The following is a 26055-nucleotide window of genomic DNA, read 5'->3' as shown; positions in this document are numbered from 1 at the left end:
ATATGAAACTTATGTTATGTATAAACATAGGGAGCTGATTAAAATAAGAAATTATAATGCCCGACAGGGAATTCAAGAACAGAAGGACTAACCAATAACGTCAAACGGTCCAACTAAATGAAATGTTATATCCGAAATTCCAAAATTTTTTACACTAAGGCCACCGGGTATGGAGGGTTTTTTGACGCGTAAAGGGTGACGTGGAGGGGGGTATTTACGTGTGAACACCGCCCCCCTCCCTGGTGAATGTGACGCGGAGTGACATGGTTCACAGGTGGTTACGCGCAATTTGATTGGACGCCTCGCTTTTTGACCGATTTCTCCCATTTACTCCATTTTGACCGTAAATATTTATTAAAAAAAAAATTTCTTTTCAAAACTAAAACCTCACCTATATATACAAACATAATACATATCACATATTTTACAACAACTACAAAAAAATCACACTCAACAACAAGAATATGAATAATTTTTTGGATGTCATTTCTTCTTCTTCTTCATCTGATGAAGATTCCGATGATGATGAGTTGGTTATGCACACGTTGTTGTCTGCGGCACACGACATTGTACGTCAGAGAGGCGGAACTTCAAATGTCGAGAAGAAACGAAGAAAGTCCATCAACCGGGATCGAGAGGCGGCGAACGAACTTTTGGTACGTGATTACTTTAACCTTGATAGTTTATACGACCTATCGAAGTTTGAGGATCGCTTTCATATAAGTAGAAATTTATTCCTACGTATAGCTAGAGATTTGGAAAACAATTATGAATTCTTCCAATTGAGATGGGATGCTAGGGGTAAACGTGGGTTTACAACGTTTCAAAAATACACATCAGCTCTCAGGCAATTAGCGTACGACATAGTCGCAGACGCTTCAGATGAATATTTGAAGATGTCTGCGAGGACCGGTCGAGAATGCACATATTTTTTTTGTGAGTATGTTATAGAGCTTTATGGCGACATATACTTGCGAAATCCGACCAGAAGTGATGTCGAACAGTTGTATGCCGCACATCATGCGAATGCTAGGTAGCATTGATTGTACACATTGGGTGTGGGAAAATTGTCCCAATGCATGGCGAGGGTAATTCACACCAGGTGATCATGGTGTGCCTACTGTTATACTAGAACCAATTGTTTCATAGGACCTCTGGTTTTGGCATGTATTTTTTTGGTATGGCAGGGTCAAACAACGACCTGAATGTGCTTGGAGCATCTCCATTATTTAACAATATTTTGCAGGGTAAAGCACCAAACATGTCATACGTTATTAATGGACGTGAATACAATCATGGATATTACATTGCTGATGAGATATATCCAGAGTACGCTACATTTGTCAAGTCAAACACATATCCAACTGATGGAAAAAGGAAATTGTACAAATTAACACAAGAATCTGCAAGGAAGGATGTGGAGCGGGCGTTTGGGGTCCTCAAACAGAAGTGACAGATAATCAAATATCCAACACGAGCATGGGAAAGGGAAAAATTGATGAAGGTGATGAAAGCGTGTGTTATTTTACATAACATGATACTAGAAGAAGATGGTAGGGCTATTTGTACGTATACTCCGAATGATATGCTCAATCCACCTGCAGTAATACAAGTCGGCAGCCCAACATACTTTACAAGGCTTTTGGAAATACAGAATAGTGAAACACATCACAATCTACATCAAGATTTGATTGAGCACATATGACAACGACAATTTGAAGACGAAAACGAAGTGGATGAGGACGCGGACGATGAGGACAACGATGCAGACGAGTAGTTTTGTTTTCAATGTTTTTTTATTAATTTTTATGTTATTAGTAAAATGTACGTTGAATTTTAAAAATATCTATGTTTATCAATGTTTATTTATTAGTAAGCATGTATGTTGAATTTAAAAATATTATTTTTATTTTTATTAATGTGTTTTTTTATTAATGTTTTATTGTGTTTTTTATTTAATATAATGTAAAAAAATAATAAATCAAAAAAGAAAAACAATGTGGAGTGATAACCATTTCCAAAGATTAGTAAACATGTAGTGAAAATGTAAGTGATGTGATGTGGCGCATAAATGACATCACTTTTCTAGTGAATACCTAGTAACCATACCCTATGACCTAACACGCAATTGTCCGATCCTTGTAATCTAGGTAACGCTACCATTTTTTATTTTTTATTTATTATTTATTATTATTATTATTATTATTATTATTATTATTTATTTTTATTTATCTATTTATTTTTTTACGTTTCATGCCTTTGAACTAGTGACTATAATTCCCATACCTAAAAACCGATAAGACAAACATATATATAATTAAGTATAGAAGTTATAGGCTACTGAAGTTATAGGCACAAGTAGCGGCGACGACAACGGCGACGGCGACAGAAACGGAGACGGCGACGACGACGGTAACGATGACGATGACGACGACGATCATAATAACAATCATAATAATGATAATGATAATAATAATAATAGTAATAATAATACTAATACTGATAATAATAATAATAATAATAATAATAATAATAATAATAATAATAATAATAATGTGAGAAAAATAAAAATGAAAAAGAAAAAACAACGTATATTGCTAGAAAAAATAAAAATTTAGAAATAAAACGTCGGTTCTGATAGCGTACACGTGTATATGTATGTGTATATTAGCTATAATTTAGTAAGTATATAGTAATTGATGAATTACATATGTATGAGAAAAATAAGACGGAAAAAATTACGTATGGTGCTCGAAAACTTGAAAAATCAAAATTGTATCATCGGTAATTACCGACAAACTAATGTTAGATAATCAGAATTCGTAGGCAGTCTGTCGGTAATTACCGACGTAACAATTTTAATTTTCAAGTTTTCGAGCACCAGATGTTTTTTTTCGCTTTATTTTTCTCACACCTATAGTATACATCAATTACTATATACTGACATAATTATAGCTAATATATATATATATATATATATATATATATATATATATATATATATATATATATATATATATATATATAACCCTTATGTATACATCACTTCATTTTTTTGGTTTATTTTTCTCACACTTATTTTTGTGAAAAAACCATTTTTTCGGCGAAACTCCGACGAGAATCTAGTAGCCCCGACAACCGAGAAAAGTACTTTTCCTGACTTGGTTTTATTTGATCTGCAACCCTCAAGTGTTGTTTTGCTCCATAAGTGTGCTAGATGAAAAGTATGAAATCGCAAGACTCATCTCGGTTCCCGATCCGAACAGTTTTATGGGAAATCCAAATATTTTTTCCAACTGCTTTTGCTCGATCTACGACCTTTAAATGTCGTTTTTTAAAAAAGACGTCGTTCGTGAAATCCCGAGTCGCGGTTGGAATCCCAATTCCCGAATCCGATTTCTAATCCAAACTTCGCAACGGTTCAAGGCATGCTACGAAAGTGAGTTCTACGGCCCCTTTTAAGCTTTTAATGTTTTCCGGGTAGAATACATGCATATATCGTCTTAATGTTTATTTAAATTTTAAATCGTTAGTTAAGAGTTTATATTATTTATGTTTATGTTACATCTATCAAACGGTTATTAAAAACGAACCAATTATATATATATATATATATATATATATATATATATATATATATATATATATATATATGTTTTGGTCAAAAGTCGATCTAAGAGATATCAACTAAATTGTATGAGAGGCTATGGTGTTATGACTAATATGAATATGGAATTGAGATCAAAATGTCACGAGTGATTTACAAGGAAAGCCCTTGATCTTTGTTAGGATCTCCGACATAAAACATTGGGATGTGATAATGATCACCTAACTTGTTTGATTTTGTTAATCGGAAAGAAAATTACAGAAGTAAGCTTGAGAGTACACGTACAAATGATTCAGTGAGTCTAAGTTGTGTTGTAGTGTGATTTATAAATGTGTATTTTTAGCCTTGGCCGAATAACTAGAAGTTCGATATTCCTGGGATCCTGTTGAACAAGTATTTGCACGTTGCCTTGACTTGGTATTTTCGGGTCTTAAGCTTGACTGAAACGATTCTTCAGAGTAGATGAGTCTTTTCTTGACTAATTTTGCACACGTGAAGAATAAACATGAAATATATTCGTTAATTTCGTTTGGAAATAATAATGGTGATGGTCAGGATGCTGATGTATATTTCGGGATCCTGAGACTTCTTTTAGATCAGGGATCATGGATAGGTTTAAGGATCTTAACCCCTAACAATTGCTCCCAAATTATACATGCAAAATAATTGAATTGATTTCAAGTTTTTAAAGTGTATAATTTAAGCATTAACGCCATAAAGACCAATCCACCAATTGCAGTACAATGGAGTTGTAATTCGCTAGTTATTCCACATGCTCGCCAAATCTGAAAAAAAAACAAAGGTTATCTGTATTCCTCGGAAGCCCCCACCCGCATCACCATTTAATATTTCTTGGCCCACTATCGGCCAAACCACTTGGGAACTAGGCCAAATGTGAGTCGGATCGCTTAGCCATGCTTCATAATTGAAAAAACGAGCACTGTGGAAATACATGTCACTCAACCAAAGGAAGATGATGGAGAGTTGACCAAAATGCGCACTAAACACTTTTCGAGAGATCTCCTCCAAATCACTGGTATGGCTATCGAAATCGTGAGCATCATGTCACACCCCCGGACCAGACGGCGGAAACGTTCGGAGGCGGGTGACTTCATTGTGCAGTATCATAACAATTGAATATAAATGAAACAGAGCAATCCAAACATCATACATTGAGATAACAAACTTACATTGTTTACATATTGTATTTGTTCTTCGAATTACACAAAAGAGACATAAGCAGAAAAATCCAAGCTACAACTAAAAGTCTTGCATCCGTGTCCCTTGTTACCTGCTTACTAGATCCCTGAGAATACAAGTCGTTTTGAAAAGCGTCAACTAAAAAGTTGGTGAGTTCATAAGCATTTTTGTACAAAATAGTTTACACTTGTTTAGAATCGTTCTTATCGTACTTTCAGAAAATCCGATATTTTCTATGAAATCGTTTGAAGTCTTGCCTTGAAAATCATGAATATGTGTGTGCATGTCAGTACTTTTATTCATCCTTATAAGGAGTGAATTTGAAAAGTAGTGTGATTTGTAAAAGCGAGCGGTGTACGAGAATAGTTCTTTTGAATAGTAATAGTCAACCGTTTCTAGAAAAATCCCTTATTTTCAAAAAGAGAATATGGTTGAACATCTTGTTCCTCTTATCGAGTAAAATTGAGTGTGCGTTCTAGTTTATCGTTATCGAAATCGTAGAAAATCGTTTTCTCCAGAAAATCCTATATTTTCTGCTATAAAATATTCGTAAGTTCTAGTTCCAACTATGTATATGTGTGGGTTAATTTATCGTTTTCAAAATCGTTTACAAACGTTTTCCATAGAGTCCTACGCTTTTTAATTTGTAAAAATAGCAGTATTACGACTCTATACTTGTGAGGAGAAAGAATTAACATGGCAATTGTGGACATTCTACGCGATGAAAAAGGACAGTCAACGCAACAAATGCGGACCATCACTTATCATGTATAGGACGGTCAACACAATGTGCCAAAAATTTATTTATGAGGTTTTTCCTTACATAAATTTCTAGATGACATAACATATTCTAGTGAGTCGTTATAATCATACTAATCTGACGAAGTGCCTGTTTTGGCGTTTCTCAGGCGCCCTCGGTTTGGAAAAGACATTTGTCACCCTAGACTGGCCTGTCTAGCTGTAGCGAACAACGAAGGTGCGGGGTGTCAACCCCGTATAGATCTATACACAAATTCCCGCTCTCCCTCCAGGAGATTCTAGCTATAACTCCTTACAGGACTTAGACGTACACTAATATTTTTATATTTAGGTACTTTTGAGATTTGTCTGACTAGAATATTAACAACCTTTTGAGCAATCGTTAGAGATCCATTATTTGTTAGATAAATAATGAAATTCGTACTTGTTGAATAAAAATATCGTTCTCGTTCCATATCGTTGATTTTGCTCGTTAACTAGGTGCTCATGTTCGTTCCTTTTCGTTTATTGAAAAAAATAAGTCATTTTAGTCAAGATAAAAAGTGTCAAGTTATAATTTGTATAAATTTATAACCGCCGGTTATGACACGCATTTTCTGTTTTATGACATATAGAACATTACTTATGTTGTTGGAGGTTTTACGACAGCAGTTTATGACATGCAAATATTTCTGTCATAAATGCTCTATTTGTGTATTTTCTTGAGGCAAACTTTTATATTGATTATTTATAAAATACCCCCTGACAGTTTGCAAAATAGTCACAAAGTTCCCATTTTCGAAAATCACTAGAATAAGTGTCAACTTATCAAGGTTCCTTTTTTATAAGTTTTATTTCTAGACATGAAAGCATAGATAAAGGGCTTAAGTTGGACACATCCAATAATTGGGAGACTCTTTTGTACACAAAGTATCTTCTGTTTCTTATGAAGTTGTGAAATCTTACGTTCATGAAGATATTACTAAAATAAGAATTTAATAATATTACCACACACATACAAACATACGTATACATGCAAGTATGCAAGTATTTAGGCAATATTTGACTTGTACTCTCCCCCAAAAACATTAAAATATTGAAAAAGGTGGGGTATGAAGCTCACCTTGAGTTTGTTGAGGAGTTGTCTGGAGTTATGGCGTGGAGATCTCAAGCTTAAACTCTTGGCTGAGATGAGAAACTTCCCTGGGAGGAAGGTTATCTTTAAGGTGTTCATCACATATTATTATGAATAAAATAATATGGATTCATCTTGGAATATTATAAAATATTAGATGGGTGGAGGAATTTACCTTACAACTCCAGTGAGAAATTTAGAATTTTGTTTTCAGTAAGATCTTGTTCTTGCTCTTGAAATGAATCCTTGAGAGAAAATGAGAGGAAAGTGAGAGGGAAATGTGAAAAGTCCAAATTTCCTTCTACTATCGTGCTTAAGAGTGAGAAAAGGGAGGGAATCTGTGGTACATGGGGATCTGATGGTCAATGCATGGATATTTGGTGGGTAAAGCATTGAATACTGTGATTTGCATGGGAAATGAGGATTCCATCAACTCACAAAGTCAACCTCTTTGTCCTTATCTTGATTTAGGATAAGGTTTTCCTAAATCCCAAACATTTATTTTTATGAAAAATATGTTTAAAATAATTAATTTTAGCATTAAATAGGGTTTTAAGGGTCTTAGTTAAGAAAAACACGAGTTTGGTGGGATTCCTAACGTCAAAATACCTTAAAATGCTAAAAAGGTGCGAAATGGTCTAAAATCCGAAACTTAGAGGCGAATTCCGAAGCTGTAGTTCAATTTACGGAGCATTTCTCAAAATTCCGGAGTCAACAAGAAGGTTCCGAAGTGTAATTCCTCTTGGCTCCTAAGAAGGTATTCCGGACTAAGAGGGTTTCGGGCCAAGAGGTTCAGGAGCAAGAGGTTAAGGAGCAAGAGGTTCAGGAGCAAGACGTTAAGGAGCAAGAGGTTCAGGAGCAAGACGTTCAGGAGCAAGAGGTTCAGGAGCAAGATGTTCAGGAGCAAGAGGTTCAGGAGCAAGACGTTCAGGAGCAAGAGGTTCAGTAGCAAGACGTTCAGGAGCAAGACGTTCAGGAGCAAGACGTTCAGGAGTAAGAGTTTCAGGAGCAAGATGTTCAGGAGCAAGAGGTTCAGGAGCAAGACGTTCAGGAGCAAGAGGTTCAGGAGCAAGATGTTCAGGAGCAAGAGTTTCAGGAGCAAGATGTTCAGGAGCAAGAGGTTCAGGAACAAGACGTTCAGGAGCAAGAGGTTTAGGAGCAAGAAGTTTAGGACCAAAAGGATTCCGGACCAAGAGGGTTCCAGACCAAGAGGGTCCTTTTGGGTTTCCTCTTCCTGTTTTGAGCTGTTTTCGACTAAGGAAGGTGCTTAGAGAGATTTGGGAGAGATTCCACATACTTGGAGAGATTTGGGAGAGATTTCATATTCTGGGAGAGATTTCACATACTTGGAGAGATTTGGGAGAGATTCACTATTCTTGGAGAGATTTCGCATACTTAGAGAGATTTGGGAGAGATTTCACATACTTGGAGAGATTTCACTTACTTGGAGAGATTTGGGAGAGATTCACTATACTTGGAGAGATTTGGGAGAGATTCACTATACTTGGAGAGATTTGCATTCTAACACTTTATGGCTCCTTAGGAACTCATATTGAACACTTAGGAGTGTTAGCACAAATCTCTCAATAGTCCTTACTTACCTGAGGACAGAATTTCCTAGCCAAAAGTGCTAGTTGTGACACATCAGCATGTAGGTCCCAGATCCAAGTGGTAGTTTCAGGGCCTTTAGCTATTGTTCTTGAGAAATGACCCGATCTATCCCATTACTCGAATGAAGTTTTTATGTGATCCCTATCTACCAAAATTTTTACTTCTGGTTCCCGCGAACGAATAATTATTGAGTCCTCCTCTTTCCGGACAACACATACAAAGAGACCCGCCAACAGTTAAATAATTAGTGAATCTTGGAGAGATATTTCTATTATATAATTAGTTTCTTTCTATTCTAGTTTTCTATCTCCCATCTATCTATTTTCTTTAGTTATTCTCTAGAGAAAATATGATTTGGAAGTCGATCCGGGGTAAGTGTTCGGATCTATTATGATATAGCCATGAGGCACTCAACAGACCTTTTGGATCTTATAAAACCCTTTCCGACTTTAGATTGATACAAAAACTACTTTTTGTGCAACCTAGTATATTTCAGATCTCAATTAAAAGTTATTAGACGGAGTTGCTTCATGTTTTTTAGATAATACTATTACTCTATTCCAAATCACGCGAGCAGCCATTAGCCATTACTAAGAAATTTTCATATATTCATTGATTCGAAGTATTTTTGATTTGATTAGTTTTAATCGTCTTTTTTTAATAGAAAAAAGAAAGACAATTAAAAACTATATTTTGTAAGGTACCCATGTATCCTTTATTCGTACGAAATACCATATGAAATAGAATGCTTAGAATGGATATAAAGAAATTCTTTGATTGGTTCTTCCCAAAGGAATGAACTATTTTATTTGACTGATGGGGGCAACAAACAATTAATTATTAAAAAAAATCTAAAACAATCTAAATTAGAAATTCAATAATAACTAAAATAAAGAAAAGGGTATCGTCTTTTATTCGAAATGTCTAGTGATCTTCAACTAATTATGCGCTTCAATATAATTACCAGGAGTAAGTGCTATAGCCTATTTCCAATACTCAGCGACTTGGTCGAACCAAGCCTCCGCAATTTCGGAATCCCCCTTCCGAATGGCCTTTTCTCCCCGGTCGGAATAGGTGGGTTAATTCCTTCCCTTAGAACAATACTTGAGAGTTTCCTACCTCATACAGCTTGGCAGTCAACTCTTTTTGTACCCCATTTGAATCTACCATATCTAACCGAATCAGATTTATCGTAGATCTATTCCATTTTTCTGTTTAACAAAAAGAAGTTAATAAAATGAGTTTCAAACTTAAATCTTAAGTTTGGATTAAAAATCCGATTTATTTTAGTTTTATCTTTTCTCCCACCTTCAGAAGAATAAAACATAGACATTTCGCCTATCATTACAATTTTCTGAAAGGTAACTATCACAGTTTCATATCATATAGAAATTTATATATAATTTTTGAAAAAGACTTTTGAAAGGAAAGACTTACTATCTTTGGATATGATCCTACACCGCTGCTCAATACCTTAGTGGATAGACTCTATTACATAAGTGGATTCCTAACGTTTGTCTCACATCATGACAAAAGTAAGCAATTATTATTGTATCGACCCAAAACCTCGCTAATTGATCTTTACGGTGCTTACTCTATCAATTAGATCTTTTACTCATAGAATAAAACAGCTAGGCATATCTATTTCTTCATATTTCAACTTCTATGAAGTTTCTTTCCTACAGCTGATAAAAATCGTTGTTTTAGACGATGCATATATAGAAAGCCCAGTTTTCTAGTATTTACTAGCGAATTTGATATTTCTTTACTTTTTTATTTCTATAGCGAATATAGTCGCACGTAATGACAGATCACGACCATATTATTAAAAGCTTGTGGTAAGAATGGGTTTCGTCCGAGCGCTCGAAAATAATATTCCAAAGCTTTTGTATGTTCTTCGTTACCTGTGTGGATAAGTCCTATGTTATAGAGTATATAACTTCGGTCATAGGGATCAATTTATAGTCTCATAGCTTCATAATAATTCTATAAAGCTTCCGCATAATTTCCTTCAGATTGAGCTGACATCCGCTACGGTTTCCATTCAATTCAAAGAATCTCCGTTACAGAACCATACATGAGATTTTCATCACATATGGATCCTCCCTTATGTGCATAATGATAAAATGATAAATAAGATGAAAATTTTATCATTATGAACTGACTAGGGCTACTGTTTTTACAAGAAATCTCTAGCCAACCTTCCTGCAAGAGATCCTTCTTAACATCAAACGTATTGGTACTAGAGAGAAATGATAACTCAACAATTTCTTTGTTCTCAACGCTTCCCAATTTCCAGGAATTAGTCACTTCAACAGCCTTAGATGGTTATACGGGTATCCAAAATACAAACGAGATGGATGTTTGTTGTCCCAACCATTCTTTTAATCCCAAGCCTGCTAAAGAAAAGGATAATTTATAACAAATTTTACGTGTTGTTGATTCCTAGATGTAGTGCTTCTTCCCCTCTATTGCCTATTGGTACTAGTGGACTAGGATTGACCTGTAATAACATAGGTATAAACTTTCGCTCAATACTAGAATCTAGAATAGAAACATAGCATCTGAGGCTGCATTTATCGAGGATAAATGACAGAAGGAATTGATCAATTTCCAAACTTTACCTTCAACAAGTGTAGATTGTTTTTCTTTTTTTCCCCATCACGAATCATGTGTATTTATCGTAAGACTGAGATTAATAAAAAATTCAAATTGCACCATCTCTGTAATAGGTAAATGCCTCTTTTTCTCCTGAAGTTGTCGGAATTATTCGTAATAAGATATTGGCTACAATTGAAAAGGTTTTATCAATAAAATTTCCATTTATCCGCGATCTAGGCATAGGTAGCAATCCATTCTATCATTGTTCTCATTACTTCTCGCGAGAAAATAATCCCACAAGGAAAATAATTCTACGATACGAAATAACATAAAAACAGATTGATTTTCATTAAAAAAAAACAAAAAAAGATATAGTTCTTTTATTCAAAAATTCAATATTCAAATTGTTATTTTTTACATTACAGGAATTGATAAAAACTAAGAAAGAAATATGGTAATCGGATTCGATTCCATCTTACTAGAATAGTCTACCATCGAAAGAAACTATTCTTATTTGATTGAAGTTACAACTTAGAATAACCTCAGTTGATTTAATTATGATACAAAGAAGAAAAGGATCGAATAATCATTGTATGATGAAAATAGAATAACCGCCTATTTTTTGTGTTGTGTACTTAGGGGTATACACTATACAATCAAGTATAAAAAAATTGTTTATCAATTTCTATTTGTAATAGATAGATGGGATAAGGATTTTTGTTGATAACTCTAAATCTAGTCTAGAAAGGAATTTGAGAATTCTTATGATATGGAATCGTAGTCTAAATAGAATCATGATCTAAAGATATCCATTAACCATAGTCTACAAAATATAAATCCCTCGCTCAGTTGATTCATTAGAATTTCTAATTTATTGATTTAATCCAGTCGGTATAGTATAAATATATAAATAGAGAATATAGAAAAAGAAGAGAACATTGTTTTTGTAAACATGAATAGAATTTTTTGAACAGTTTTTGTAAGAAATTTTTTTATCTTTATCCCCCCAGCCTAGAAGGAAAGATACTTCTTTTACTATGATGAAAAATTTTCGATTTTGATTGCTTTATAGTTAGAGTTGATTGGTTGTACCTACCCAATAATCTAGAATGATTCAGTATTCACTCGATTTTAGTTTTTTGGGTCATAATTATTGTGTAGGAGAGATGGCCGAGTGGTTGAAGGCGTAGAATTGGAATTGCTATGTTGGCTTTTTCTTACCGAGGGTTTGAATCCCTCTCTTTCCGTACCTTCATCTAATTCATCGATCTTACTAACCACAATAGATCAAATAGCAATGGATACGACTATTCCAACAGTTAGACCTTTCTTTGATATAGATTCTCTATTTCTAATGGTTGTGGTACAGAAAATACCGTGAAAAGAAAAGAGTAGAGTAGACAAGGAACGAAAATCTCCCTCTCGGTCTATGATACCTAAATGGAAGAAAAATATGGATCAAACCCTTATTTATCTTAACCTTAGGTTAATTTACTTCGCTGAAAGGGAGAAAAATGGGTCGAACCCTTATTCTTCATTATTCTTATTAGTGTTGATTTTGATTTTGTTAGGTTTAAGTCTGACGAGAATAATATTCTACAACTAGCATTTCATTTATTTTCAAACCGACCCATTTACTATCTATTATTTGATTGACTAATCCTTTATATTGTAATGGTTGAGGAGTCAAATGGTTTGGCAATTCCTCATGGGGGATGAATCGAGATAATAGAGTTCTAAGACAGATGAGACAGAGAAAACAGAAAGTATTCGTGTATATATTTTACAGAAACGTGAAATAAAACTAGGCGATAAAGTAGCTGGAAGACATGGAAATAAGGGTATCATTTCAAAAAAATTTCCTAGTAAATATATTCCTTATTTGCAAGATGGAAGACCCGTTGATATGGTATTCAACCCATTAGGAGTACCTTCCCGAATGAATGTAGGACAAATATTTGAATCTTCACTCGAGTTAGCTGGGGGTTTGCTAGACAAACATTATCGAATAACGCCTTTTGATGAGAGATATGAACAAGAAGCTTCGAGAAAACTAGTGTTTTCAGAATTTTATGAAGCCAGTAAGCAAACAGTGAATCCATGGATAGTTGAACCTGAGTCTCTAGGGAAAAGCAGAATATTTGATTGAAGAACAGGGGATCCTTTTGAACAACCTGTTATAATAGGAAAGCCTTATATCATGAAATTTATTCATCAAGTTGATGATAAAATCCATAGGCGTTCTAGTGGGCGTTATTCACGTCTTACACAACAACCCCTTAAAGGAAGGGCCAAGAAAGGGGGACATCGGGTCGTAGAAATGGAGGTTTGGGCTTTAGAGGGGTTTGACATTTCGTATATTTTACAAGAGATGCTTACTTATAAATCTGATCATATTAGAGCACGTCAGGAAGTACTTGGTACTATAATCTTTGGAGGAAGAATACCAACTCCTGAAGATTCTCCAGAATCTTTTCGGTTGTTCGTTCGAGAACTACGATCATTAGCTCTGGAACTGAATCATTTTCTTGTATATGAGAAGACTTTCCAGCTTAATAGGAAGGAAGCTTAATCGAAATCAAGCATAAGTTTTCTTCTATGATCGATCAATATACACATCAACAACTCCAAATTGGATTAGTTTCTCCTCAACAAATAAGTACTTGGTCCAAAAAAATCCTGCCTAATGGCAAGATAGTTGGAGAGGTGACAAAACCTTATACCTTTCATTACAAAACCAATAAACCAGAAAAAGATGGATTATTTTGTGAAAGAATTTTTGGGCCTATCGAAAGTGGAATTTATGCTTATGGAAATTATCGAGTAATCGGAGATGAAAAGGAAGACCCACAATTTTGTGAACAATGCGGAGTCGAGTTTGTTGGTTCTCGGATACGAAGATATCAAATGGGCTACATCAAAATCGCATACCCAGTAATGCATGTGTGGTATTTGAAACGTCTTCCTAGTTATATTGTGACTCTTTTAGATAAACCTCTAAACAAATTAGAAGACCTAGTATACTGCGGTGTGTGATTTGATCGAAATTCTAATTTTACAGATTCGAAATGAGAAAATTGTCATCCCATTTAATCCAATCGGGATGCCCTGTACCTGACATGTTTCTTGGTAGGAGTAACATGAAGCTCATAATTAGGGATGTATCCAAGACGCTCCGCAAAAAGGGAATTGATCTATGGTTGATTTCATAAGAATTTATAGTTAGACCTCGTGAAAAAAAGACTTTTTCTTTTTTGTAATTAAGCAGTTCCTTTTTTTAGAAAAAAATTATGTTTAAGTAAGCACATAGAAAAGATTTCATGGTTACAAGAGTCTATCTATCGCATATAGACTTTAAGGGTATCGTGGCCTGACCGTCGAGGTGAAGTCGGGACCTAAAAGATCAAATGGAACAGTACAATAGACAAGTAAATTCCTTCTGAATTCTAAGGTACTATCTTTTATTAAGAATTACAGGATTCATCATTCGAGGGGAAGTAGACTACTCAAGAATTTCACATTTGATTTATGTCATAATTGAATAAAGAATTCATAAAATCTAAATAAAAATAATTAAGGAAGACGGAATCCATGAAGTTTTGCTTGGTCTTCACTGGAAACTTGAGTAAGGAGTAGATCTTTTTGGAGTTTTCTTGACTTTGAAAGCGAGAACTCCTTTCTTTTTCTTTTTTTGGTATACCTACTTGATCCGGATGAAAGGAAACTTTCACGTGTGATTTTGAGGGGGAAGGGGAGATCCTATCCCAATTTTTATTTTGCTAGGCCCATAGATAAAAAAAACCTACTTTTTTACGATTACGGGGTTATTAGAATATGAAATTCAACCCTGGAAATACAGGATCCCCATTTTTTGTACTACCCGGAAGCGAGTCTTCATAGGGCAATTGTCACTGCTTATGAAACTGAACCTGGCTACTCTGTCCATGACCAGAATGAACCTTGGGTGAAACTAAGTGGAGGTCCGAACCGACTGATGTTGAAGAAACAGCGGATGAGTTGTGGTTAGGGGTGAAATGCCACTTGAACCCAGAGCTAGCTGGTTCTCCTTGAAATATGTTGAGGCGCTGCACTTAACTGGACATCTAGGGGTAAAGCACTGTTTCGGTGCGGGCCTCGAGAGCGGTACCAAATCCAGGCAAACTCTAAATACTAGATGTGACCTCAAAATAACGGGGGTCAAGGTCATCCAGTGAGACGATGGGGGATAAGTTTCATCGTCGAGAGGGAAACAGCCCGGATCACCAGCTAAGGCCCCTAAATGATCGCTCAGTGATAAAGGAGGTAGGGGTGCAGAGACAACTAGGAGGTTTGCCTAGAAGCGGCCACCCTTGAAAGAGTGAGTAATAGCTCACTAATCGAGCACTCTTGCACCGAAGATGAACAAGGCTAAGCGATTTGCAGAAGCTGTGTGATGTAAAAATACATCGGTAGGGGAGCGTTCCACCTTAGAGTGAAGCACCCGCGCAAGTGGTAGTGGATGAAGCGGAAGCGAGAATGTCGGCTTGAGTAACGCAAACATTGGTGATAATCCAATGCCCCGAAAACCTAATGGTTAGTCCACAAGGTTCGTCCATGGAGGGTGAGTCAGGGCCTAAGATTAGCTCGAAAGGCATAGTCGATGGACTACAAGTGAGTATTCCTGTACTACCCATTGTTGGTCCCGAGGGACGGAGGAGGCTAGGTTAGCTGAAATATGGTTATTGGTTCAAGGACGTAAGGTGAACCTGCTTTTTTAGGGTAAGAAAGTGTAGAGAAAATGCCTCGAGCCAATGTTCGAGTACCAGGCGCTACGACGTTGAAGTAACCGATGCCATACTCCCAGGAAAAGCTCGAACGACCTTCAAAAAAAGGGTACCTGTACCCGAAACCGACACAAGTGGGTAGGTAGATAATACCTACGGGTGTGAGACAACTCTCTCTAAGGAACTCGACAAAACAGCCATGTAACTTCGGGAGAAGGGGTGCCTCCTCACAAAGGGGGTCGTAGTGACCAGGCCTGTGTGACTGTTTACCAATAACATAGGTCTCCGCAAAGTCGTAATACCATGTATGGGGGCTGACGCCTACCCAGTAATGGAAGGTCAAGGAAGTTGGTGACTTGATGACAGGGGAGCCGGTGACCGAAGCCCCGGTGAACGGCGGCTGTAACTATAACGGTCCTAAGGTAGCGAAATTCCTTGTCAGGTAAGTTCCAACCCACACAAAAGGTTTAACTATCGGGGAACTGTCTCGGAGAGAGACTCGGTGAAATAGACATGTATGTGAAGATGCGGACTACCTGCACCTGGACAGAAAGACCCTATGAAACTTCACTGTTCCCTGGGATTGACTTTGGGTTTTCCTGCGCAGCTTAAGTGGAAGGCGAAGAAGGCCTCCTTCCGGGGGGTCCGAGCCGTCAGTGAGATACCACTCTGGAAGAGCTAGAATTCTAACCTTATGTCAAGACGTACGGGCCAAGGGACAGTCTCAGGTAGACAATTTCTATGGGGCGTAGGCCTCCTAAAAGGTAGCTGAGGCGTGCAAAGGTTTCCTTGGGCCGGACGGAGATTGGCCCTCGAGTTCAAAGGCATAAGGGAGCTTGACTGCAAGACCCACCTGTCGAGCAGGGATGAAATTCGGCCTTAGTGATCCGACGGTGCCGAGTGGAAGGGCCGTCACTCAACGGATAAAAGTTACTCTAGGGTTAACATGCTGATCTTCCCCAAGAGCTCACATCGACGAGAAGGTTTGGCACCTCGATGTCGGCTCGTCGTCACCTAGGGCTGTAATATGTTCCAAGGGTTGGGCTGTTCGCCCATTAAAGCAGTACGTGAGCTGGGTTCAGAACGTTGTGACACAGTTTGGTCCATATATGGTGTGGGCGTTAGAGCATTGAGAGAACCTTTCCCTAGTATGATAGGATCGGGAAGGACACACCTCTGGTGTACCAGTTATCGTGCCCATGGTAAACGATGTGTAACGCCCGGTTCATGGTACATATTTTAAAAAAGAATTATTCATATTTGCAAAGGGATTCGAAAAGTTGGAGGCCCCAAACTCGTCGAGTAGGAATTGGATATGGTGGACGCGGGACTTGAAGTCTACTCGACGAGTCGAGGAGCCTCGACTCGACGAGTAGGTCTGCCAGAGTGAAACCCTAATTTTCAGGGTTTGCATCCTATTTAAAGGCCTTAACACCCCCATTGTGGCCTCCCTCATCGCCTCCCTTAGTCCAGAAAACCCTAATTCGAAACCCTAACCCATTTTGAGTGTTCTTGAGCCATTGTTGTCTAGTTTTGGTGATTTTGAAGCTTGAGAAGAAAGAGGAAGCTTAGGGGTTCAAGTGGAAGCAAGTAGATCCAGAGTTTGTGCTCTATTTCCATCTCATTTGAGGTATAAAGTTTATACCTTGTCCATTCATCTATTAGATCTCTTCTTGGAGTAGTTTAGGGCTTTAAGGATCCATTTTTGGAACCATTCATGGATGCAAGCATGTTTTGGGGTATTGACTTCAGATCTATGTTTTGGATGCATTAAGCCCGAATGAAATCGAGTGGATAGATTTGGATCATGGGGGACTCGACGAATCGTTCTTAGGACTCGGCGAGTTAGGTCGTGGTTCCCCAACCTTCTCTGTTACTTAGCAAACTTGTTGAGTCTAGTAGATGACTCAACCAGTTAGACGTGTTTATGGACTTAAAGGTCAAGAACTCGACGAGTCCAAGGATGAACCCGACGATTCAATGAGCAAATGTCCCGACCTGTATGAAGGAGAACTCGACGAGCCCAAGGAAGGACTCGATGTGTTCTAATGGAAAGTCCCAATTCTGTTATAAGGAGAAACTCGGCGAGTTAGAGGGTAACTCGACGAGTTAGATCGTGGATTCGAGATTCTATGAATTATGGAACTCGACGAGTTGATGGACCAACTCGGCGAGTTGAGACAACCAGGATGTTGACTTTGACCCGGGCGTTGGCTTTGACTTTGACTTTGACCATTATCTAGAATTGACCCTTAAAGGGGTTATAAGTTTAAAAGAGTAATTAAAAGAGATGTTATGTGTAGGAGTTTGAGGAGAGTTGATCCCAGCACCGAGGATAGTTCATTTACTACACGACATTGAGGTGAGTTACCTTCCAATAGAAGTGGGTCTAAGGCCACAATGCCGGCCCACTAGTAGGAGTTGTTTGTTAGATGATTGTCTTTGTGATAATTCTCTGGTATGCCACTATCTATTACGCTTTATGTGCTTAAATGCTATGATATATGTGTTAGTAGTAGTAGGGGTGAAATAGTCCCCGATTACCGGTTGAAAGATACTGAAAGGGTAGACAGTACTCATGCATTCCTAGAAGTATCTTAATGTTATGTTATTATGTGGTAGTGGTAGGGGTGAAATAGTCCCCGGTTACCGGTTGAAAGATACCAAAGGGGAGGTCAGCTCCCGGTTACCGGTTAAAAGATACCGAAGGGGAGGTCAGCTCCCGGCTACCGGTTGAAAGATACCGAAGGGAAGTCCAGCTTCCGGTTATGTGAGTCAGATACCGATTAAAAGATACCGAGGGATAGGCATTATATGTTATGGTATGTGTTATGATGGGGGAACTCACTAAGCTTTGTGTTTACAGATTACAGTTTTTGTTTCAGGTCCTTCTTCTTCGAAGGGAAAGGAGCCGACACGGTAACATCGCATCACACCACTATTTTCCGCACTTTGATGTTCTTGGGATTGTACTCTGACATTGTTACTACACTATGACATGATTTTGAGATATATGATCTTTGGCTTTGATGAAATGAAATAACTTGATGATGTTTTCTTAAAATTGTTTTATGAGTTGTTATATCAAAAATGAAATTTTTTGTCATGATTTTTGGGATGTTACAAGTTGGTATCAGAGCCTTGGTTTGAGGGATTCAGACACACCTTCGGGGGTGTTTGGACTCAAATCGAGGGTTTGAAAGATTTTTACAAGAAAATAGTTTTCCTAAAATTTAAATAAGGAGTTTTGTGAAAGAACAAGGTGTGTGATGCGTGCAACCGGACGAGCTTAAGTAAGTTTTCCCCAAGATACCCATACATGTTTGTTATGATATATGATATGATTATGAGAATTTCATGCTAGATTAGGGATAAGGATCTAGGAAAGATGCCTTATATGCTTGCTTTATGTGTGTGATAACTTCATGCTAGATTAGGGCTAAGGATCTAGGAAGATGCCTTATGTGCCTGCTATATCTGCTTATGTTAAAACTGATTAGTCAGTTATATGATAGCATGGATGGGCATGCTTGATTTGGTTACTCAAATCCCGAATGCTGCTTGCTTTTTGCTTTTAGGATTTTTAGTTATCTTTAACTAACTAGTAGACGAATACGTTAAGTTACATATTTCAAGGACTAAATAATTTCAGAAGGTTAGGTCCAACCCTATTGCACAGCTCTTGTTTGAGCCCAACCGTTGTAGGGTAGGACCTCTCATTACAAGAATTATCTGGTCTTCGTAATATGTAATGGTATTCGCGAACTACATAGGGAGGGATAGCAGGAACTTCTTATGCAGCTGATGGTGGAGAGTAGGTCGGAGATTAACCTAGGGTAAGACTAGGATGAGAATAGCATAGAGAGTGATAGTAATAGAAGGCACTTGGTGAAGTCAAGGAAATCCTTGAGGAAAGTACAGATAGATGTGGAAGGTAGTATGGGCCCGTACTAATGAAAGCAGAGGATCCGTACTTGAGTCAAGGAAGGCCGAGATAGAACCAGGGAACTTGTAGAATGTGTGAGACCTCTCAAGGTTATGTATGACCCTGATGATTATATGTTTTGTTTCATAATGGTGGTGACACGTTACGGAGCAGGAGGTTCAAGGTGAGGATCAGGTTCAGGATCAGGTTCGGGATGGGTTCCGAGCCAGTCGATGAGGGACTACGTGAGTTCATTGCTTCTGAGATCGCGAGAGGCATCCTTGAATCGACCCCGGTGATTTTCGGGTCGATCAAAGAAGGGATCATTGAGCTGATGGAGGATCGTCTCAGGGCGTTCAGGAGCGACATGACATCTGGTCAGTCAGGGACACACACACTCTCCTTCAAGGATTTCAGGGGATGTGGTGCGCCAGACATCCACGGGGTGAAGGACCCCATCGTGGCCAGGAGGTGGATTACAGACATGGAGTTTGCTCAGTTGACGAGCTCCTACCCTGAGGGCTCGAAGGTCCGGTATGCTGCAGGGTGTTTGAGGGATAGAGGTAGAGATTGATGGGAGGCAGTTAGTGATTCGCTGGGAGCCCCAGCCATTGAGGTTATGACTTGGTCAGATTTTGTGACCAGGTTTACAGCTAAGTTTGTGCCGGCTGTGGAGCTTCAGCAGCTGGCCAGGGAGTTTATGGATATGAGGCAGACGACTGAGTCGGTTGTGGAGATTACCGCCAAGTTTAGGGAGAGGGCCTTATTGGTGACTCAGGATGCAGGGGATAAAGAGATGCGGAAGACCCGCTACCATGACATGTTGAGGGCTGACATTCGGAAACATGTCAGCTACTCGACATGTCCGACATTGGATGACATGATTGCGAGGGCGAGGGAGAGGGAGATTGAAATAGAGCACATCAGGAAGAGGAAGGCGGAGACTGAGCAGGGTACTGGGGTTTCAGGGAAAAAGCCCAAGGGATTCGACTCTAGGTCGAAGGGCTAGCAGGGCTGGAGCCGCTGTGGGAAATGCGACAGGTCACATGAGGGAGTTTGCCGGACTGGGGGATCAGGCTGCTACAAGTGCGGCAAGACTGGGAACTTTGGTAGGGATTGTACTGCCCCTACTTCCACCTTTCATACATCAGACCTGATTTGATTTCATTGCAATAAGAAGGGCCATAAAAAGGCCAACTGCCCGAGATTGACAGTTGCAGCGCCAGCTCCAGCGACCCTGCGGATCACGGATGGCCGACAGGGCAAGACAGATGCTCCAGTGGTGAGTAGCCGAGCCTTCCAGCTGACCGCCGAGGAGGCGCGTGCCACACCAGATGTGGTGACAGGTATGTTTTTTTCTCCCTAACTCTTATTACATGTCGGTTATGATATTTATGTGATGTGTTTATGTGTTATATTTAGGATCATTCCATGTGAACGACATCCCAGTTCAGGTGTTATTTGACTCGGGGGATACCCGATCATTCGTGTCTCTTGCTCTTAGCAAGAGGTTTTCTGAGTCTTCAGGCATGTTAGATTGTCCCTTAGAGGTCAAGATTGCTGATGACCAATCTGTCAAGGCATCAGAGGTTTTCAGAGATTGCATTTTGAGGTTATATGTCGAGTGTTACCTCGTAGATTTGGTTCCCATTCCATTGCGTGGGAACAAGGTTATCATCGGCATGGATTGGCTGAGCCCTAATGGGGCGATGATCGACTGTGCACAACAGCCGATGCGTATCAGGACCCCAAGTTGGGAAGAGTTGGTGGTTCAGGGCGAGAGGCCGCAACGAGGACCAACTTTGTGCTCAACAACGAGGACTAGGCGCTACCTTTAGCAGGGTTGCGCATGGTACGTCGCCTAAGTTATGGATACCCGGGAGGCGAGTAAGGCGACTGTGAGCGATGTGCCAGTTGTGCAAGACTACCCAGATGTATTTCCTGAGGAGTTGCCTGGGATACCTCCGTAGAGAGAGGTGGAGTTCAGGATCGACATAGTCCTTGGTGCGGCTGCGATAGCAAAGGCACCATATCGGTTGGCTCCTCCCGAGATGCAGGAGTTGTCCACACAGCTGCAGGAGCTGTTAGACAAAGGATTCATCAGGCCGAGCAATTCTCCTTGGGGAGCCCCGATCCTGTTTGTGAAGAAGAAGGATAGGTCTCATCGGATATGTATATATTACCGGGAGCTAAACAAGGTAACAGTGAAGAACCGTTACCCACTCCCGATGATTGATGATCTCTTCGATCAGCTGCAGGGGGCATCTTGGTTTTCCAAGATGGATTTACGCTCAGGCTACCACCAGATGCGAGTCAGAGACGAGGATGTGCAGAAGACTGCTTTCCAAACTCGCTATGGCCATTACAAGTTCGTGGTGATGCCCTTTGGGCTCACCAATGCTCCTGCCGCGTTTATGGACCTCATGAACCGCGTGTGCAGACCGATGATGGATCTGTCTGTGATAGTTTTCATAGATGAAATCTTGGTTTACTCCAAGACGTAGGATAACACGAGGAGCACTTGCGAGAGGTGTTGGATACCCTGAGGAGGGAGATGTTGTACACCAAGTTCTCCAAGTGCGAGTTTTGGTTGTGCGAGGTGCAGTTTCTGGGGCACCTTGTCAACCAAAACGGAATTTTGGTTGACCCGGCCAAAGTAGAGGCTGTGATGAGATGGGAGGTTCCAAAGTCTCCATCAGAGATTCGTAGTCGCCTCGGGTTAGCAGGCTATTACCGGAGATTCATTCAGGACTTTTCCAGGATAGCAGTACCCTTGACCCAGATGACGAAGAAGGTCGTTGTCTTTCGCTGGGCACCTGAGCAGCAGGCAGCGTTCGAGACACTGAGGCAGAGGTTGTGCGAGGCGCCGATCTTAGGCCTGCCAGAGGACGTGGAAGATTTTGTAGTATACTTCGATGCGTCCATTTTAGGTTTGGGCGCAGTATTGATGTAGAGAGGGTGCATCATCGCCTACGCCTCGAGGCAGCTGAAGACTCACGAGGCAAACTACCCGACACATGATCTGGAGTTAGGGGAGGTTGTCTTCGCCCTCAAGATTTGGTGAAATTACCTCTATGGGGTCCGTTGTATAATTTACACGGATCACAAGAGTCTGAGGTACATCAAGGATCAGCCGAATCTGAACATGAGGCAACGTCGGTGGCTAGATGTGCTGAAGGATTACGACTGTGAGATCCTCTACCACCCGGGGAAGGCAATGTTGTGGCTGATGCTCTTAGCCACAAGGCAGGCCCGATCAGAGATATTTGCTTACAGATGACAGTAGTGACATCGCTTCTGGAGCAGATCCGGAAGGCCCAACAGGAGGCTATGAAGGAGGAACACCAGAAGAGTGAGCGTATTGTGGGTCAAGTTTCCTCCTTCGACTATGATAGTCGTGGGTTGCTGACACTACACCGTAGAGTGTGGGTTACATATCATGGAGGCGTGCGCCAGGTTTTGATGGAGGAGGCGCACAAATCCATGTTTTCTTTCCATCCCGTGGCGACGAAGATGCACCGAGATATTCGTCCTGATAACTGGTGGCTCTGCATGAAGCGGGATGTAGCCTGGTTCGTCGAGAGATGTTTGACCTGCAGGAAGGTCAAGGCCGAGCACCAGAGGCCTCACGGCAAGACACAACCGTTGGATATCCCTATGTGGAAATGGGAAAATATTACTATGGATTTCATCACAAAGCTTCCCACGACCGCACGAGGGGTGGATTCGATTTGGGTCATTGTGGATCGGTTGACCAAGAGTGCTCACTTCATACCGGTCCAGGAGAGCATCTCGGCCGAGAAGCTGGCCGATATCTACATCAGAGAGGTAGTAACTCGACAACAGAGTGCAAGAGTCCGTGATCTCTGACCGAGACGTGCGATTAACTTTCAGATTCTGGAAGAAATTCCATGACGAGTTGGGTACTCGTCTGCATTTTAGCACGGATTTCCACCCTCAGACGGATGGCCAGAGTGAGCGGACCATACAGACCTTGGAGGACATGCTGCGAGCATGTGTATTAGACTTCGGTGGTAGCTGGGTACCTACCTTCCCTTGGCAGAGTTTTCCTACGATAATAGCTACCACGCGAGCATTGACCGTCCTGCCTTTGAGATGTTATATGGGAGAAAGTGCAGAACCCCGATATGTTGGGGTGAGGTTGGACAGAGGGTCATGGGGAGTACCGAGGTGGTACTCAAGACGACAGAGAGGATCCAGCAGGTCCGAAGCAGGCTTCAAACTGCTCAGAGTCGGCAGAAGAGCTATGCCGACAAGCGTCGATCGGACCTGGAGTTTTAGGTGGGAGATAGGGTTCTCCTGAAGGTGTCACCTTGGAAAGGTGTCATCCGGTTCAGGAAGCGGGTCAAATTGGACCCCATACAGATTTCTCCTTTCAGGGTTGCAGCCGAGCTTAGTCAGATCCACAATACCTTTCATGTCTCCCAGTTGCGAAAGTGCCTGGTAGACGACTCTGCGGTGGTGCCTCTAGAGGATATTCAGGTTGATGACAGCCTGAACTACATTGAGCGAACAGTAGCCATCCTCGAAAGGAAGACGAAGGATTTGAGGAACAAGAAGGTCGGGTTGGTGAAGGTGCAATGGCAGCACCGCAAGGGGTCAGAATGGACTTGGGTGCCGGAGGACGAGATGAGAGAGTACTACCCCGAGCTTTTTCCGAATGCAGCAGCAGACTTCGACGATGAAGTCTAAAATAAATGGGGGACATTTGTAACGCCGGGTTCCTGGTACATGTTTTTAATAAGAACTATTCATATTTCCAAATGGACTCGAGTTGGAGGTGCCAAACTCGGCGAGTAGGAATTGGATATGTTGGACGTGAGACTTGAAGTATACTCGACGAGTCGAGGAGCCTCGAATCGACGAGCTGGTCTGCCAGAGTGAAACCCTAATTTTCAGGGTTTGCACCCTATTTAAAGCCCTTAACACCCCTATTGTGTCCTCCCTCATCGCCTCCCTTAGTCCATAAAACCCTAATTCGAAACCCGAACCCATTTTGAGTGCTCTTGATCCATTGTTGTGTACTTTTGGTGATTTTGAAGCTTGAGAAAAAAGAGGAAGCTTGGGGTTCAAGAGGAAGCAAGTATATCCAGAGTTTGTGCTCCATTTCCGGCTCATTTGAGGTATAAAGTTTATACCTTGTCCATTCATCCATTAGATCTCTTCTTGGAGTAGTTTAGGGCTTTAAGGAGCCATTTTTGGAACTATTCATGGATGCAAGAATGTTTTAGGGTATTGACTTCAGATCCAGAGTCTTTGAGGGACTCCATGGCATAAAGGTGCCAACTTTATGGCCATGAGAGTTCCATGCATCTTATGAACCGCTTTTTAGGGATTTTTGAGCTAAATGGCCCATGCATGAATGTAAAGTTTGCAACTTTATGTGTTATATCGACCCTAGGAGGCCAGATCTATGTTTGGATGCATTAAGCCTGACTAAAATTGACTGGATAGATCTGGATCATGGGGGACTCGATGAGTCGTTCTTAGGACTCAACGAGTTGGGTCGTGATTCCCCAACCTTCTCTGTTACTTAGCAAACTTGTTGAGTCTAGAAGATGACTCATCCAGTTAGACATGTTGATGGACTTAAAGGTCAAGAACTCGACGAGTCCAAGGATGAACTCGGCGCGTCAATGAGCAAATGTCCCGATCTATATGAAGGAGAACTCGACGAGTCCAAGAAAGGACTCGACGAGTTCAAATGGAAAGTCACGATTTTGTCATAAGGAGAAACTCGGCGAGTTAGAGGGTAACTCGATGAGTTAGATCGCGGATTCGAGACTCTCTGAATTATGGAACTCAACGAGTTGATGGACCAACTCGGCGAGTTGAGACAACCAGGATGTTGACTTTGACCCGGGCGTTGGCTTTGACTTTGACTTTGACCATTATCTAGAATTGACCCTTAAAGGGGTTATAAGTTTAAAAGAGTAATTAAAAGAGATGTTATGTGTAGGAGTTTGAGGAGAGTTAATCCTAGCACCGAGGACAGTTCATTTACTGCACGACATTGAGGTGAGTTACCTTCCAATAGAAGTGGGTCTAAGGCCACAATATCGGCCCACTAGTAGGAGTTGTTCGTTAGATGATTGTCTTTGTGATAATTGTCTGGTATGCCACTAGCTGTTACGCTTTATGTACTAGGATGCTATGATATATGTGTTAGTAGTAGTAGGGGTGAAATACTCCTCGGTTACCGGTTGAAAGATACCGAAGGGGTAGATAGTACCCATTCATTCCTATCAGTATGTTCATGTTATGTTATTATGTGGTAGTGGTAGGGGTGAAATAGTCCCCGGTTACCGGTTGAAAGATACCGAAGGGGAGGTCAGCTCCTGGTTACTGGTTCAAAGATACCAAAGGGGAGGTAAGCTCCCGACAACCGGTTGAAAGATACCCAAGGGAAGTCCAACTTCCGGTTATGTCAGTCAGATACCGGTTGAAAGATACC

General features: G+C 40.2%; 1 pseudogene; it reads left to right on the top strand.

Annotated features, from left to right (window-relative positions):
• The first annotated feature begins 14326 nt into the window (after window positions 1-14326).
• On the top strand, window positions 14327-16917 carry LOC145151887 (25S ribosomal RNA; annotated as a pseudogene).
• The last annotated feature ends 9138 nt before the right edge of the window (window positions 16918-26055 follow it).

The sequence above is a fragment of the Lactuca virosa genome, chromosome 1 (genome assembly GCF_052849685.1).
Source record: "Lactuca virosa cultivar CGN04683 chromosome 1, Lactuca_virosa_CGN04683_v6, whole genome shotgun sequence".
NCBI classification, from domain to species: domain Eukaryota; kingdom Viridiplantae; phylum Streptophyta; class Magnoliopsida; order Asterales; family Asteraceae; genus Lactuca; species Lactuca virosa.
The sequence above is the reverse complement of the archived record's forward strand: the minus strand, read 5'-3'. Positions and strand labels throughout refer to the sequence as shown.